Genomic DNA, 15,918 nt, shown 5'->3' with positions numbered 1-15,918 from the left:
TCATTTCAGCTGGATGCATATAAACGTGCCTTTCATGTTCCACATTAAGTAGGTGTTGTGTTACGTGGTAGCGTGGGAAGCTGTGAAGCACATTGTGAAATTTTGGGACATATATTAATTTTCTTTATTTCAAATTTCCACACCATGAAGATTTTTTGTCAAATAGAAGATTATCAAAGTAATTAAAGTGTTTTATGTAATAAGTTTAGTTTCAATGAGAAATAAAGTCAGATAAAGGAAAATCGTCATACATACATTGGCTATTTTTTCCTACCTCGCTTTGCTTCACCTGCTAATATCAAATCTAGCGGTGGCTGGTGATAAAAGATTCTTGGTAGAGCTAGAAAAGATTTCCCTTCTTTGTCTTTCTTATTGTTGAAATGATCGTTTGGATAATGACTACAATTCCAAAATTAATCATTAATTTTCCTTCTCAAAAAGCTGTTTAATAGATAGAGTATAATAATACAAAAATAAGTTATTTAAATTGTTTTAACCTAATTCACATTTTTATTTATCTTTATTTGTTTCCAAGCTTGAGTTTTCAGTCTCCAACAGCCTGTGTGTCTTAATTTGATCAAAGCATGCACACCTGAAAGTGCAATACTCATTTCAGCCAGTAGGTAGAACTAAGACAGCATAGAAATTGAGTTAGAATTCCTGTTTCAACATTGAAACAAAATAATTGTATTTTGCTGGAGTGAAAAGACCTGTGATACCGCCAAGATGGTAACTGCCCCAGAAGCACCAAGTTCATGGAAGCTGATTGTCCCAAAATTCTCCAGTTCTCCCTAGCAACAAAATGTGATTGGCTGTCTAGCTGCTGTTCAGTGGTGCTTTTACCAGTGGCGCAGAACTGATATTAGTGAGTCTGTTGGGGGAAAGTCAGTTTAATGAAACACAGTTGGTGAAAATGATGCATAAATAATCCAGATTGCATGTGAGCCCTCAGTTATGTCAAGCTGACAGATTTATAGAATTTATTTATTTATTTATTTATTTTACTTTTTAGAATTTTTTTTTCTCTCTTCATGTCAGGGAAGGTATAGCGCTCCTTATGGCCAGCTGCCACTGGTTAAATCTAAATATGTAAATCTAAACATATCAAGTTTTTTTATAAAGATTTTGAATCCAAAGTGAAGGTAGTTTTGTACATTCAGAAATATTTAGAGTAACATCTGAAAATAAAAAAGGGAAAATTAAATATTTATAAATCAAATCTGGATATATAAAGTTAAATCTAAAAGAATAAGATTCAAGAGTGATTTGACTAGATATTTCTTCATAACTGTCAAAATGTATTTAATATTTTGTAATAATACTGAAAATAAATGTTTTAGTAATAATTTAGTAATAACCCCAAAGTAGCCTAAAGTTATTTTCTTCCTAGGCGCCCTGGTCTCGCTCTCTCTTGCAGCTGTAAGAGGTAGTCTCGGAAGCTTTTTGTCCTCTGTTGGAGAGACTGGTCGTGTTTCCAGGTGGGGGCTTCATTTCTGAGCCAATAGGCAGGAAGCAGTGCTAATGTCATTCCTGTGTGACCGCTGAGCAGCACCGCAGCAAACCGAGCCATGCACGCACAAACAATCGCGATGTGGTGACTGTGCGTAAAAACAAGCTCTCTTCGCTCTCCACGCTTCCGCTGTCAGCTCAGAAGGTTCAGACCTTCAAAAAGCTGTTGGTGCATTAGTGCGCCACATTGGTGCGCACTGTTTGGACGTCTGTGCATCTCTTGAGTCCAATGAGACGCAGCGTGAGTGCCTTTTCTAACACCAGGAGTACTTCTGATAGTTTGGTGCGTCAGTCTGCAACCCTTGAGTGTTTTTGGAGGTAAGTTTTTTTTCAAAACTTTCTTCACTGTTTTAAAGATTTTGTGAATTAATATGGTCTTATTCATGGTTTGGAATTGCGCAAAGGCAAAGAAAATGCGTAAATTTGGACTGCAGGACCCTCATAACCAACCTTGTGCAGTTAAAATGCTTATTGAATCAACAGCATACGACTTTTTACGTCCCTCATTTGCGCCTTTGCGCAAAAACACGCGTCTCTTTATCTGCGCGTAAAACCAGAGTGACATCTTCGCATGCTTATGGTGGAAAAAAAAGTCGGTCCTACACGTCTGACGCCCTGAAGCCTCCAGATGTATGGACTCAGCTGTCGCCTGTCACTTTGGTGACAACTGGTCTGCTCCATGATCACTGCCTGTCCGCTGCAGAGCTGTCAAGGGGAGTGGGAGAGAATGTGGTCACTTAACTCCTGTTTTACTTTCACTGAATGATGGATAAGCTAGGAGAGACATGAGGAGTGGTGGGAGTGCCAAATAGAAATTCTTAAGAATTTTACTGCCATCAAACCAGCCCTCCGTTCGGAAACGAGTGTCAAGCCAGCCCTCCTTCAATTTTTACGAGCGCAACTACAAGAGAAATTATGGTGTCCCCATTCGAGGGTGTCTTTCAAAATAAAAGCGCACTCATGGGATGTGTGTCTAATGAACACTTTTTCCAAATGTGTTAAATGTTGTCTATAAAACTGCGTGTTTAATGATTTTATCTATTTTAAAAATACTTTTAATTAAAATAATAATAATAATAATAATAATAATAATGCATTGAACTTATATAGCGCTTTTCTAGACACCCAAAGACACTTTCACACTCACATTCACACACTGCTAGTGATGGTAAACTACTTGTAGCCACAGCCGCCCTGGGGAGATCTGACAGAGGCGAGGCTGCCATTTGGCGCCGTCGGCCCCTCTGACCACCACTAACACAGGCAAGTTGGATGAAGTGTCTTGCCCAAGGACACAACAGGATACCCCTGGCGGGAGTTGGAATCAAACCCATGACCCTCCGATCGTGAGGCAACCCGCTCTACCACATCAAGTACTACATCTTCACCAGAGTTCATAAAGATATGATGTGGCGTTACAAAATGTGGAATGTGTACTTTGACTGATGTGGAATGATGTTGCACAATCAGGCAGTTTTTGAGAAAGAAACCATTGAATATGGTGAAAATTGTCATTATGGACAACTTTGATCGCACTTTATTTTGAAATGCCACATCAGATCTTTATGAACTCTGGTGAGGATGCAATACTTGATGTATACTTTAAGACTAATCTCAAATGATGTTGCTCAATCAGACAGTTTTTGAGAAAGAAACCATTGAATATGGTGAAAACTGTCACTATTGACTGATCGCACTTTATTTGAAATGCCACATCAGATCTTTATGAAGGTTGGGCAGAATGTAGTACTCGATGTGTACTTTAGGACTGATGTGGAATGATGTTGCGCAATCAGACAGTTCTTGAGAAAGAAACCATTGAATATGGTGAAAATTGTCATTATGGACAACTTTGATTGCACTTTATTTTGAAATGCCAGATCAGATCTTTATGAACTCTGGTGAGGATGTAATACTTGATGTGTACTTTAAGACTGATCTCAAATGATGTTGCTCAATCAGACAGTTTTTGAGAAAGAAACCATTGAATATGGTGAAAACTGTCACTATTGACTGATCGCACTTTATTTGAAATGCCACATCAGATCTTTATGAAGGCCGGGCAGAATGTAGTACTCATTGTGTACTTTAGGAGTGATGTGGAATGATGTTGCGCAATCAGACAGTTCTTGAGAAAGAAACCATTGAATATGGTGAAAACTGTCATTGTTGACTAATTTGATTGCACTTTATTTTGAAATGCCACATCAGATCTTTATGAAAGTCGGAGAGGTTGTAGTACTCGATGCGTACTTTAGGAGTGATGTAGAATTATGTTGCACAATCAGACAGTTCTTGAGAAAGAAACCATATGGTGAAAATTGTCATTATTGACAACTTTGATTGCACTATATTTAGAAATGCCACATCAGATTTTTATGAACGTCGGGGAGGATGTAGTTTTCAGTGTGTACTTTAGGAGTGATGTGGAATGATGTTGCAGAATCAGATAGTTTTTTTAGAAATTAACCATTGAATAGTCAAAATTGTTTTTAGAGCCAACTTTGATACATTATTTTGAAATACCACATCAGATCTTTATGAACTTTATCATATAGTACTCAATCTGTTTTATGTTGCCCACAATTTTACAAAAATAATTACATTTAAATTGTGTTAATTCTTTTAATTCAAAGTGTTTTTAAATAAATTTAACCATTAAGAATGCAGTTTTATCTTGCACACAAATTTACACACAAAAAATGTTTAATTTGCTTTCATTCTTTTAATTAAAAGTATTTTTAAAATAGATAAAATCATTAACAACATAGTTTTATCTTGCACACAATGTTACAGGAATTTTTATTTAAATCGTTTTCATTATTTTTTGTTAAAATGATTTTTTAATAGATAAAATAATTTAAAACGCAGTTTTATCTTAGACAAAATTCAACACATACAGAAAAAGTGTTCGTTAGCACGTTCAGACACTCATCCTAGCAGTGTGCTTTTATTTTGAAAGACACTCGAATGAGGACACCGTAATTTATCTTGTAGTTGCGCCCTAAAATCGAAGGAGGGCTGGCTTGATGGCAGTGGAACTTTGCAGCTGTGAGCCAATTGTTTTTATTCAAAAAACATTCTGTTAACTCTGTGAGCCTCTTTATAAGATTATTCATTATGGATTTTACTTGCCAGTTTTGAAACGGCGCTGTTTAGGAATATGTTAGCTTTTCTGCAGCTTGTATTAATATTTCCTTTGATCTAATGTAGCATAGTGTTTCCTTTTATTGTTTCATCTTTTAAACTCAAGCTGTTTATATCCTGGGCTGTGTTCTAATCTACTATAATAAGGAGAGTTGTTGCTTTTAAGAAACATGGCTGTCAAAATGTTATTTTATGTTTATCAAATATCTGCCTAAGCCCTAAACCCTGCTAACCTGATTGGTGATGTCTAAAAGTCATTACTGCTGGTGTCAGGTTTTATTAAATGACCTTTGATGATGGTGTCACTATTTTGCCAGTTTTTACTGAAGAGCACTTTCACAACTCTAATGAGGATTTAGAATTCTTTGCACAATGAAAAGTTCAAGACCTCAGAAGTCAAAGTTGAATTTCACTATTTTAAAACAATTCTCACATGTATCCATAATCACACAATATTGTTTTAGTTATCTTTATTTTTCTGAACATTTTACTCATATGAGTGCGGCTGGCACAAAAGGTGGTGGTGTCCCCTAGTGGTCACAAGATGGCCTTGCTACCTTTAGTCATCACAGAGGGGAAAAACCTAAAGGCTTTCTGGATCTTGATCAGCTTTTAGCAGTCGATGATCCAGTTTCTATTATGAGTTCCATAACGTCTCAATGAATGATTTATGTTTATGTGATGTGCTGCCCTGTAGTCTGAGTTTCATACTTCCCAGCTGGAGGTGTGAAGGTTGTGCCGAGGCAGGAGAAAAGCCGGTGTGTGTGTGTGTGTGTGTGTGTGTGTGTGTGTGTGTGTGTGTGTGTGTGTGTGTGTGTGTGTGTGTGTGTGTGTGTGTGTGTGTGTGTGTGTGCGCGTGTGTGTGCGTGTGTGTGTGTAAGCTGAGCTAAGAGTTTCTGTAATCTCCTGCAGGTGAGAATTCTGTCAAGATATAAGATGAATAAATGCATTTATGACTGGAAAGGCTTTTGAAATATGAGACAGAATGCTTATTTGAGTCGGATTCCCAGAGATGTGAGATGAATCAAAAGCCACTGGTTATAAAAAAATAAAGTGTCCTTTTAAGGTTTGGTTCCAGAGAGAGCAGGGATGTAAAAATAGCTTGTACCATCTCACAGTTCTGATCCTCATCAGACTAGCCGGTGTTTAAGATTTAGCTGTTAGCTGCTCTTAGTGCAGTCGGTGTGGTGGTGGGGACCAATCACAGAAATCAACACAGTTTCAAAATAAACGAAACGAGATGATGAACACTGACAAAGTTCTCGCCTTTGGGGGTGTTTGTAAGGGAGTGTGTGTGTGTGTGTGTGTGTGTGTGTGTGTGTGTGTGTGTGTGTGTGTGTGTGTGTGTGTGTGTGTGTGTGTGTGTGTGTGTGTGTGTGTGTGTGTGTGTGCGCGTGTGTTTATGGCAGGCACCCAGCTGAGTATGAATGGGCAGAATGTGTATATGTTTGCCGCTGCTGATTTAAAAGCCAATGAAATGCACACAGAGACTTGTTTGTGCAAAAGCCAGAATGAATCACCTCTCGGCTGTGTAAATCACCCACAAGCCAAACACTCTGGCGGGGCTTTATCCCCCAAGACGTGGTGCAGCTCACTGTGGCAGGGCTAAAAGCGGCACAGGACAGGACCGTGTGTTGTGAGGAGCTGTCAGAGGAGGCTGGTCTTTTTGTGGTTCTGGATAGGGCGATGCGGCGAGGAGGCGAGCCACCGCAGAAAAAACACCAGAGGGCTGAGACCATTGACTGTAAACTGTTTGGGATAGGCTGGCAGAAGGCCGGATGAAATACGACTTGTTGAAACCCTGGTGGTCCTTGAATGTGCAGCGACTGTGCCTGGTGGGATGGACCGCCACTTGGATGGCAAAACTCAGGGCACTGTGGGTGCAGATCCTGCAGTCTGCTGAGCAGATTCTGGCATTCAGCTGATATCTGCCCTGAAGCAGACACGCGTTTGGACCCACATGCTACGCGTTATTCTCAAAGTGATTAAAAGTAGCTACAGTGGGTTAGCGCCTCCAGGCCCAGCTTTGTTTATTAGGAGCTACATGGTGATGTTAGAGGAAAGCAGGGTTGGCTTCACACACCAAGGTTCAGGGCCCCAGCAGATTTATAGTAACCACACTGCATAATTGCGGGACCAGTCGTCAGACCACCGCCGTGATGAAAGTTGAGCACATGTTTCATTATCACCACCATGTATAGACGTGATGCACAGCTCTGGGTGGATGCTTCATAATCATTGAGGTTCAGAGCTGCAAAACTGCTTATTATCAACATGTCTGGCATTAATAAAGGGGAATACCAGGAATAAAGATGTGTCAGCAACTTAAGAGAATGGAGATTTGGGTGTTGTGAAAAGGATTCGACCTGGATCCATGAACTTAAAATGTAATATTCATGAAAACTGACCCTTAACCTTTGAGTTGGTTCAGTTGTGACTGGCACAGTCCGGGTAGATTGTCTGGACTGGTTTTAAAATCAGAATAGAAAAATTAGTGATCCGATCCGTCCCATTACGCGCCAAAACAGTCGATGGAAATGAGCAATCGGAGTTAGCTCCTCTGTTGTTTGCAGCTTGCTACAGGTGTTTAGGGTTGGAAAGTAATTCTGATCAAAATCAAGGACAATTTCACCATAAATGGTAATGGGGTTATGGTTAGAACGTTGGTCTCCATCACTCAGAACATCCAGTTGAGCTAAACAGTTACGTGATTGGTCAATAAAGCCAATAAAAAGCCTTGATTGTTTTTCCAACACACAACAATGCTATAGTTTAGGAGTTTTGGACCTCCCAGTCCACTTCCTGTGGATGTCAGCCCTCCTGGTGGCTCACTTGGGTGGAGTCAGTAGATAATATGGAAAAGGTTATCTGGGTTTGAACACCTACCATGCTGGGAACGGGAGTTCTGGATGAACAACAAAAGTATTTCCTGAGATTTTCTGAGAACAGGAGCAGAATATGGAGGCTGGAAGGCTGCCAGATTACTCCTCCGTCCTCTTAGGATTGCTGTCAATAATTTGGTTTCATAATAAACGTTTGGTCTCACTCCAAAACAAACCCAAAGGATTACCTTATATGTAGTCCTTCAATGAAATATACAAAGTATATTTTAAAATCATCTATATTGAAACCAAATTAATCATTTGAATATTTTTTTACTCTTCTGTATCTACTTACAGACAGAACAAAACACAATATTTCATCAGAGTAAATAAACTGGTACTGGAACTTTCCAGAAATCATGCCTTTGCAATCTTTGGGTGCCTGCCCTGAAACCGTAGGATTGCAGGTTCAAGCCCCATCTGTTGGAGTCGCCATGTCCTTGGACAAGACGCTTAACCCACCTCGCCTGCTGCTGGTGGTTGGAATGACCGGTGGAGCTTACTGCTCAGCAGCCTCGCTTCTGTTAGTGCGCCCCAGAGCAGCTGTAGCTACGTCGTAGCTCATCCCCACCAGCATGTGAATATGTGCGTGAATGGGTAAATGGCTGTTTGTGTTGTAAAGTGCCTTGGGGGGGGGGGGGGGGGGGGGGGGACCTAGAAGGTGCTCTATCAAATACAGGACATGCCTCTAAAGTCTGAATTGGTTGAAGATGAAAACTTTTTGCTTTTCTGTGGACTCACTCTACATCAGTATTCAGTTCATGGACGTAGTTTTGACATTGAGGTGGGGGGACACGCCCAGCATGAGGACCGGGGGATGGAGGGTGTCTTTACAGTAAGTATACAAAAATATGTATAAAACTACAGCCTAGGGGCTCTTTTATGCAATGTCAGGAATGCAGAACTGGCAAGTACGCAGGTGGCAGGTACAGCCTATCACACATTAACAAGTATCAGCAGAGCCAATAGATGAGCTTATGGACGGTTCTAATGGGAAACAGGTTTTTCACTCAAGCTGTTGTTTGCCACTTGGTTTTCAACTTGGTTCTAGAGCTCAACCAGTGTCTATTTGATATGGAGTAATATTTTTTTGGACACTAAAAAGTGCAGGGGACAAAAATTGACTTTGGAAAAAGTTGGGGTGGGGGGGGTGGGGGTTGGGCTGACACCCCCCCCCCCAAAAAAAAACTTCATCCATGATTCAGTTAAACATAAAAATGTTGTTTTCATCCACTCAACTACGTAAAAGTAGTTTGACAGTTCTTCTTCCTGTTTTACAACAATTAAACAGCGATGACTTTCTGAATATTTTAGAGGAAATTTGTCATTCAAAAATACTTTTTTGTTCATTTTCTAGTAAGAAGCTTGAACAACACTACAATAGTTCAAACACATGACAACAAACTTCCTGTTTATAACATTGTAATGAAGTGGAGGTTATTACATTTTAATTAATGAGCCATAAGGCGTGGGATTCCATCGGAAATATAGAATCCACTTTACGGATCGAGGGTTATTTAAACCAGAAGATTGGATCTTTTTATTGCAGAGTTTAGGTAACCGTTATGTATTCACTCAGAGACAACAGAATAGAGAGAGTCAAGTTTAAAAGTTAAAATTTTTATTACTAACAAATTAAACTAGACTGACTTTAAAACTAAATGTATGGTGTAACTAAAAATGGATGAGGCGGTGAATGGATGACGTGTGATGTAAATCAGAACCAACAAATCCGAAGAAGCGATTAGTTCTGATGGGAACTGAGGATGTTGTTTTGAATTAAGCTTTGGTTAGCTTCAGAAACAGCATGAGACCCCATCATGTCGGTCTACCTTTGCCTTCGGTGGAAGTCCTCTGTAGATCAGGAATATCGAGGTCCAGTGAACCCTCTCTGGAAACCGAGCCGGTAGAAGAAACCGTGGTTCTGATCAAACCCGTCTTGAGTTACTTCTGGCACACGACACTTTTATTGGCGTCTGGTCAGACCCAAGCCTGGGTCGGTGGAGCTTTTATTCTGAAAGGAGCTGTTGTTGCCGCTGGTTGTTATAGCGACTGGATTTTTCAGCTTGTCGTTGGTTCTTTCGGTTAAAGAGTCAAGGTCAGGATTGGCCACTCCGTCACTTGCTCTGGAACGCTTTGAACTGGCGTTAGAGCTGATGTGGCATAGTTTTATACTTCGGATGTTTTGGTTTATTGTTGAATGAAAATTACCAAACACCGTCAGAAGCACGCCTCCGTCAGATCTGTAAGATTCTGATTGGATCAGTGAAAGGAATGTGTTATGTCTTTTTAACGCTACGTGAAATGAGTCCTGTTGGAACACTTAAAGTCACAGTACTTATTATTTCTTTAGGATCATAATAAAGTAATTAATATTTTGATTTCACAGATCGGTCACATCTTATTATATTGACTAACACTTTGATGGATTCGCTTTATTAAAGTAGAGTTCTTTGATTAATTAAACGAAAAGAGTTAATTCTTCGTTCTTCTGTTGAGCTGAAAATAAGCAGGTTAGAAGGAATGCATGAGACCTTGAGACTTATCTCATGCAGACTAGTTCTGAGCAAAGAAGGGAAAAATAAGAGTCATTCGTTCTGTTACAACATCTTATCAATTCAAAACCCTTCCCCAGTGTCCACCAGTCAGTAGATCCCACTCTAGTCAGGGAGAAGTCTTCAAAGTTCAGTCCTAGATGTTGAATCTGAAGTTGCATTATTGATGCTGGTTGTTCCTTATAGATAATGTCCGTTTACACCCAAAGCCAGTTTACAACAGCAAAGTTGTTACGTGGTTTCCATCTTTGAGCTATGATTTTCTTCATTGTAGTGGAAGCCAAACTTTAGTACTTTAGCCCAGAGGTCAGGCCATTCCCATAAAACAAGTAAACAGCCCAGAGTCCCAGGGAAACAAAACGAGCAGAAAGGATGAGATGTGGCACCCATATTGGGTCTAATAAATTATGTTGTCATTCAGATTTTTTGAAGGTGTTCAAGTTTTCAATAACAAGAGGGTGAATTGCTGTTACTCGTGAGGAAATATGAAATCTTTGCAAGTGTTTCAAAACATTTTGGACATTCCCTCATGGATGCTGTTCTCAGTTTGTTGCCAATGGTTGTAGCCCAGCGAGACATTGGCTTCACTGCAGGATTACTTCTGCTAGATTTCTACTAGTTTTCAGGAAACTGCAGGTGTTCAAACCCCATTAAAGTTTATATGAATGTGATCTGTGTGTTGGGACCCTAGCATGTCCGATACCTGCATTCGAGTGTGAAGAGACAAACAGAAAACACATTTATGCTTTTAAAGGGAATATTTATTGTTGTCTCCAGTTGACAAACCCATTCAAAGAAAAATCAGTAAATAATTAGATCATTTGAAAAGTTGTTAAGAGGAGCTCAGAAGTGAATGTTCATACAGCTCATTCAGATGTGATAGCAGATTCCCCCCCCCCCCCAGAACATCGCTTCCATTCAAATGGTGGAAGATGGCAGGATTCTGAGTCTTATTTCCTGATATTTGGACCTCTCGCCTCTGATTGGCTAACAGTAACACGACTCTATCACCGACTCCATTTGTTCTGCTTTTCATCTCCACAAATAATTCAAGCCTGGAGGAGTTCTGCTATGCGGTGAAGTTGCTAATGCTAACGGTTCAATTTTACTAGTCGATACATGTTCTGCTCTCCCCTGAACGCCAAACCGACAACAGCCATCCCCATTGCGAATCAAGATGGGTGAGTCCATGAATGTTAAGTGGCAGTGTGACGTAGATCTGTCACGGTTTTTAAATCCTAGAGTTTCAGCGTCTATTTTCTATCAGAAACTAATGCAGGAGATAGGAGTAGGAGACTATTTTCATGTTCAGCCTGCATGAAAACCTCAGAGTGACTTATCATGTTCAAAACTAATAAGTAAAAACTGGTTTCTCAGTGAGCCTCACTTTAAAAGCAACATCTCTTTCATCTTCTATCCAGACAAGGGCTACTTCAGGGAAGATTTTAGTAACGTCATCAAGAAAAGTCCAAATGTGTTGCAACGAAATGTATTGATCATATAAAAATGGATGCTAAGCTGGATTTCTATCAGTCCAGACCCATTGATGTGGGCTTAATAATTTATGACTAACAAAGTTGAGCAGCTGAAAGATAAAATAAAAAAGTGGTTAAACATTTTCCTTTCAGAGCAACAGGATCTGGTCTCCTATGGTTGTTGATGGTTCTTACGTTATGCTTCCTCTTATCCACAGAGTGAGTGCATTATTCAGAGTAAGAAACAGTCATCCATCACAGGGAAGGGAGATGCTGCTAGACAGATGGCTTAATATTGACAGAAGCCACCTGAGGATGGAGGATTCAGAGCAGCAGACTGAGGGCCACTGTGGGCAGAAACAGGCTCATTTGACCTCAACAAGCTGACAGGAGCTCCTGCTGAGAGGCCCGTTCAAAGATCCAGACTTTTGTTTGCTGTGCTCACACCGTCTTCCTGTTAGGGGCTGGGTTCCCAAAGAAAACAGGAGCTCAACAGATGTGAGCTCATGGTCTCTCTGCAGGTAGACTAAGACTTTTAACTATGCAATCACTCCGATTGGTTTTTATTGGTTTTATGAACATGCAAAGACATGAAATCAGAAAGAGCTTATCACATTTAATGTAAAATGTCTTTTCTCAAACCAAACAGATCTCATACTTGTACCACTTCTGGCTAAATCAGGTTTGTTGTCTTTATTGAGGCTGGAAATAGCAACTCCAGAAATAACACACCGATGCAGACAGACAGACAGACACACAGATAGACAGAAAGATGTAATACAGGCAGGCACTGGTTCTAAGAATAAATCCAGTTCTGAAGGACTGATATCCAAGTAGATAACACAGCCAGTTGTACAATTTTTTCCATCACACACACACACACACACACACACACACACACACACACACACACACACACACACACACACACACACACACACACACACACACACACAAAACAAGTCATGTCTGGTTTACATGTCTGATTGACAGAAACCTCCCTGGAGTTTTACAGTGGACCTCACTCCATAAAGTACACAGTTTAATAAACACTTACTTAGTAAAAAAAAAAAAAAATAAGCTCTATCTCATTAACATAATTAGCACATTCATCCTAAACCTGCTGTATTTGTACCTATACTGCCCTCTGGTGGATATTTATGAGTTGCATGTGGCAATTGACTTTTTTTTTCTTTTTATTATTGTTGAATTGTTAAATAATTACATAATAAGTATAGTAGATCATCACATAATTATTATTTTAACATTATCCAGTTGAAAAATATACAATGTTCTGATTATTGTTTTATGTGCTGGGCTTTGAGGACTTAATAAGATTAAATGATGCATCTTTCTTTCGATGTCACATAAAAACTTTCTCCAATCAGAGTTGAACCAGATGGACTTGGTCAGTTGGTCAGTAGATGAAGATCCTCAGTCTTAATTATTGTAAACTAAAGTATCACAAGCATCCGTCAAGCCTACATAGGACTTAAAGAGAGGCAATGAGACAAACAGATGTAGATAGTTGAAGGACTTGACATCTTTGTCCTCCAACTACTTCATGTAGGATCTATGTCTTTTTCAGATTTAATGATGTTAATAAATCTATCTTGGGCAATTAATGAGTGAAAATTGCTGTTTTTTTAACTGCTCTAAACATCCAGTTGAACTTTTGTTGACTGAGGGTATTTTAATGTAACTTACATGAGGAGATGAAGGAGTCATCAACATCAGAGCCTTACAGAGGAGATCACTGCCCTCTCTGCTCTGTCTGCTGTTTTACTGCCACCTTAATGACTTAAATTGTGTCCAATTAAGCAGAGCTGGAAAGAAGCGTCCCTGCTCCAGACGCAGAGTTCCCTCTGTGCTGTGGCACGAGAGCATGTGTTTAATTAGAATGCTCTAAAAAAGAGCGTTTCTTCAGGAATGTTAATCATTAGTGGGATCCTGACCGAGTAGCTCTTAGCTGTTTCAGGGTATTGTTGGATTCCACGGATTGCCTTTTGAAGCCATCCCGCTCGGGAAAGTACTTCCACATGTGGGAATCGTCGACCTTTTCTTCTCCTGTTTTCTTAAACTGAACGGTCCACTTTTTCAAGCGCTGCTCTTAGTGCACACACACCCAAAGTTTTGCTATGGCAGCCTCGTGGACGTCTCTATTCAGGCACAGGAAATAGTTCCGCTGATGGATCGACCACTGCACTTTTATAAAGGATTTTTTTTACATGAAATCCAAATGGGTATTAGAGTCACTGAAAGTGTGAGGCCACAAACTCGAGATTTCTTGAGAGGAAATCCAACCTGGACACCAACAGGGTGCAGCTCATAGGGAAAGATTAAACTTTGAATCATTAAATGCATTTTTTTGCATAGCTATTTGAAAAGATAGTATTGGTGCAACTTTGGACAATTTTATTCTGTCTATTCAAATGTTGTCAAGTTTTCTGAACAGCCTCTTTTTGCTACGGGATTGATGAGATAAAAGGTATTAAGAGCTGAACCAAAACAAAAGTGGGTTAAGCCTGGGGCACACTGGAGGTGGACGCCTGCACCGCGCCCGCGCTGTCATTTTAGATAGAAGCCATGATCGTTAATGAGAGTGGGCACACGGGGAGCGCCACGCCGCGCCACACTTAGGCGCTGAAGACAGGCGCCAGTTCTATCTCAAGCGTGGCGGCTGTTTACGTCATTGTGGAGTACTTAATTTTTAATTGTTAATTTGTTTTCTCACTCAGCAGTTTCATTCATCATTCATGCAAAATACAATAATCAACAGTCTTCTAAGTGAAAAAAAGGGGGAGGAAGAAGAAGTCTTGTCTGACCTACCCCTTTCTACTTCATACAATATAATTTACAGAATGGCCTTATACACAAACCAAGTATAGAACTTCCTTATCTTTGTAAACAAAATCACAATAAAACTTATCAATATACTTATTCAATATTTACCTATCAATCAAAGGATTCTATGATTTTTTCTTTATATAGTCTCTTAAATTGATCGGTAGTTAAACATTTTTTCAGGTCATGATCCAGATTATTCTATAATAATATTACATACTTTACAACAGACGTTACGACGCGGAACAGCTTAACGGCACAACCACAGTTTTGATCACTTTAAAGTACTATTGATCTTAAAATGTTCTAATAAATAGCGTAATTGCCTACTGTTAATGAATTGGTCTCAGAAAATACAATAATGAGTCTGATCACGTATAAACAATAGAGTCACTTCCTGCTTTCTGTTCTCAAGTCCCGCGTGATGTTATGACTATCGCACGACTTTCCAAGAAGCGTTCAGCAGTGCGACGCGTCCTGTGTGACCACTTGACTTCTCAAAATCTCAGGCGCGACCACCTCCATTGTGCCCCAGGCTTTACTGTTGCTTAAAACAGCTTCCATGTAATAAATTCCATAGCGGTTTCTGTGAACGTTCTGTTAAAATCTTTACGTCAGTGACAAAGTCTTACTATACAGTTATTGTAACTGAAATATTAAGGAAATATAATAAATAAATTGACTTTTCAGGAATTGCAATAACCTTTTGAAGACTGGAGCAGTTTAGTCTAGTTCAGAACCAGTGGCGGCTAGTGAATTTTCTTTGATGAGGCGCATTTATGCCATCTGGAGATGTTAGATGCACTAACCATATTTCACCGTCAGGGGATGCCAAATAACCATTCTTATGATAGAATCCTGGTTTTCTACCTCAACAATGATGCTAAATAAAAAAGGCTGAAAAAAGCTAAATATACATATAGAGAAAAACACACAATAGTAACATGATCCTATTGACAGAATCAGTCCTTTAAATTAAAGCCTAGATTCTCCTCTTTATAACAATATAAGGACCGTTACTCTACCTGCAAAACTCACGAAGCAACACAGCAGCAAAACAAACAAAGCTCATTTCATGAAGTCAAAAGCGTAAATTGTCTAACCTTTGCTGCTTTTTGGTCATAATAGTTCATGTTATAGTTTAAAAAATACAAATAAAAAACACATGGTTCCAATCTTGGATGTAATTTTTTCTTGGATGTGTTTTTTCATCCAAAAACAATATTACGCTATATTAAATTGACACTGGTTGAGCTCTAGGACCAGGCGGAAAACAACCATTTGTGTTGAAGCCTGTTTCCCATTAGAACATACTGTAAAGATCCCCCCCCCCCCCCCCCCACACACACACACACACTTCTAAAGTGACGTCCATGGTTCCAATGTCCCAACATCACACTGTGCTTTTATTTTACCTGCTGGAGAGTGTTTACGAGTCCCTGACAGCACATTCCATCATTTTCTGGTTCTTCATTATGAAAAATACCTCCACAAGGTGTAATCAGC

General features: G+C 39.6%; 1 protein-coding gene across 1 annotated transcript in view; it reads left to right on the top strand.

Moving 5' to 3' along the window:
- The first annotated feature begins 1,689 nt into the window (after window positions 1–1,689).
- Window positions 1,690–15,918, top strand: part of prickle1a (prickle homolog 1a) — a 41,989-nt gene continuing 27,760 nt past the window's right edge. Inside the window, exon 1 of the mRNA XM_054732873.2 lies at window positions 1,690–1,827. The gene's annotated coding sequence lies outside the window, so the exon portion shown is untranslated. The remainder of the gene's footprint in view (window positions 1,828–15,918) is intronic.

The sequence above is a fragment of the Nothobranchius furzeri genome, chromosome 4 (genome assembly GCF_043380555.1).
Source record: "Nothobranchius furzeri strain GRZ-AD chromosome 4, NfurGRZ-RIMD1, whole genome shotgun sequence".
Lineage (NCBI taxonomy): Eukaryota > Metazoa > Chordata > Actinopteri > Cyprinodontiformes > Nothobranchiidae > Nothobranchius > Nothobranchius furzeri.
The sequence above is the reverse complement of the archived record's forward strand: the minus strand, read 5'-3'. Positions and strand labels throughout refer to the sequence as shown.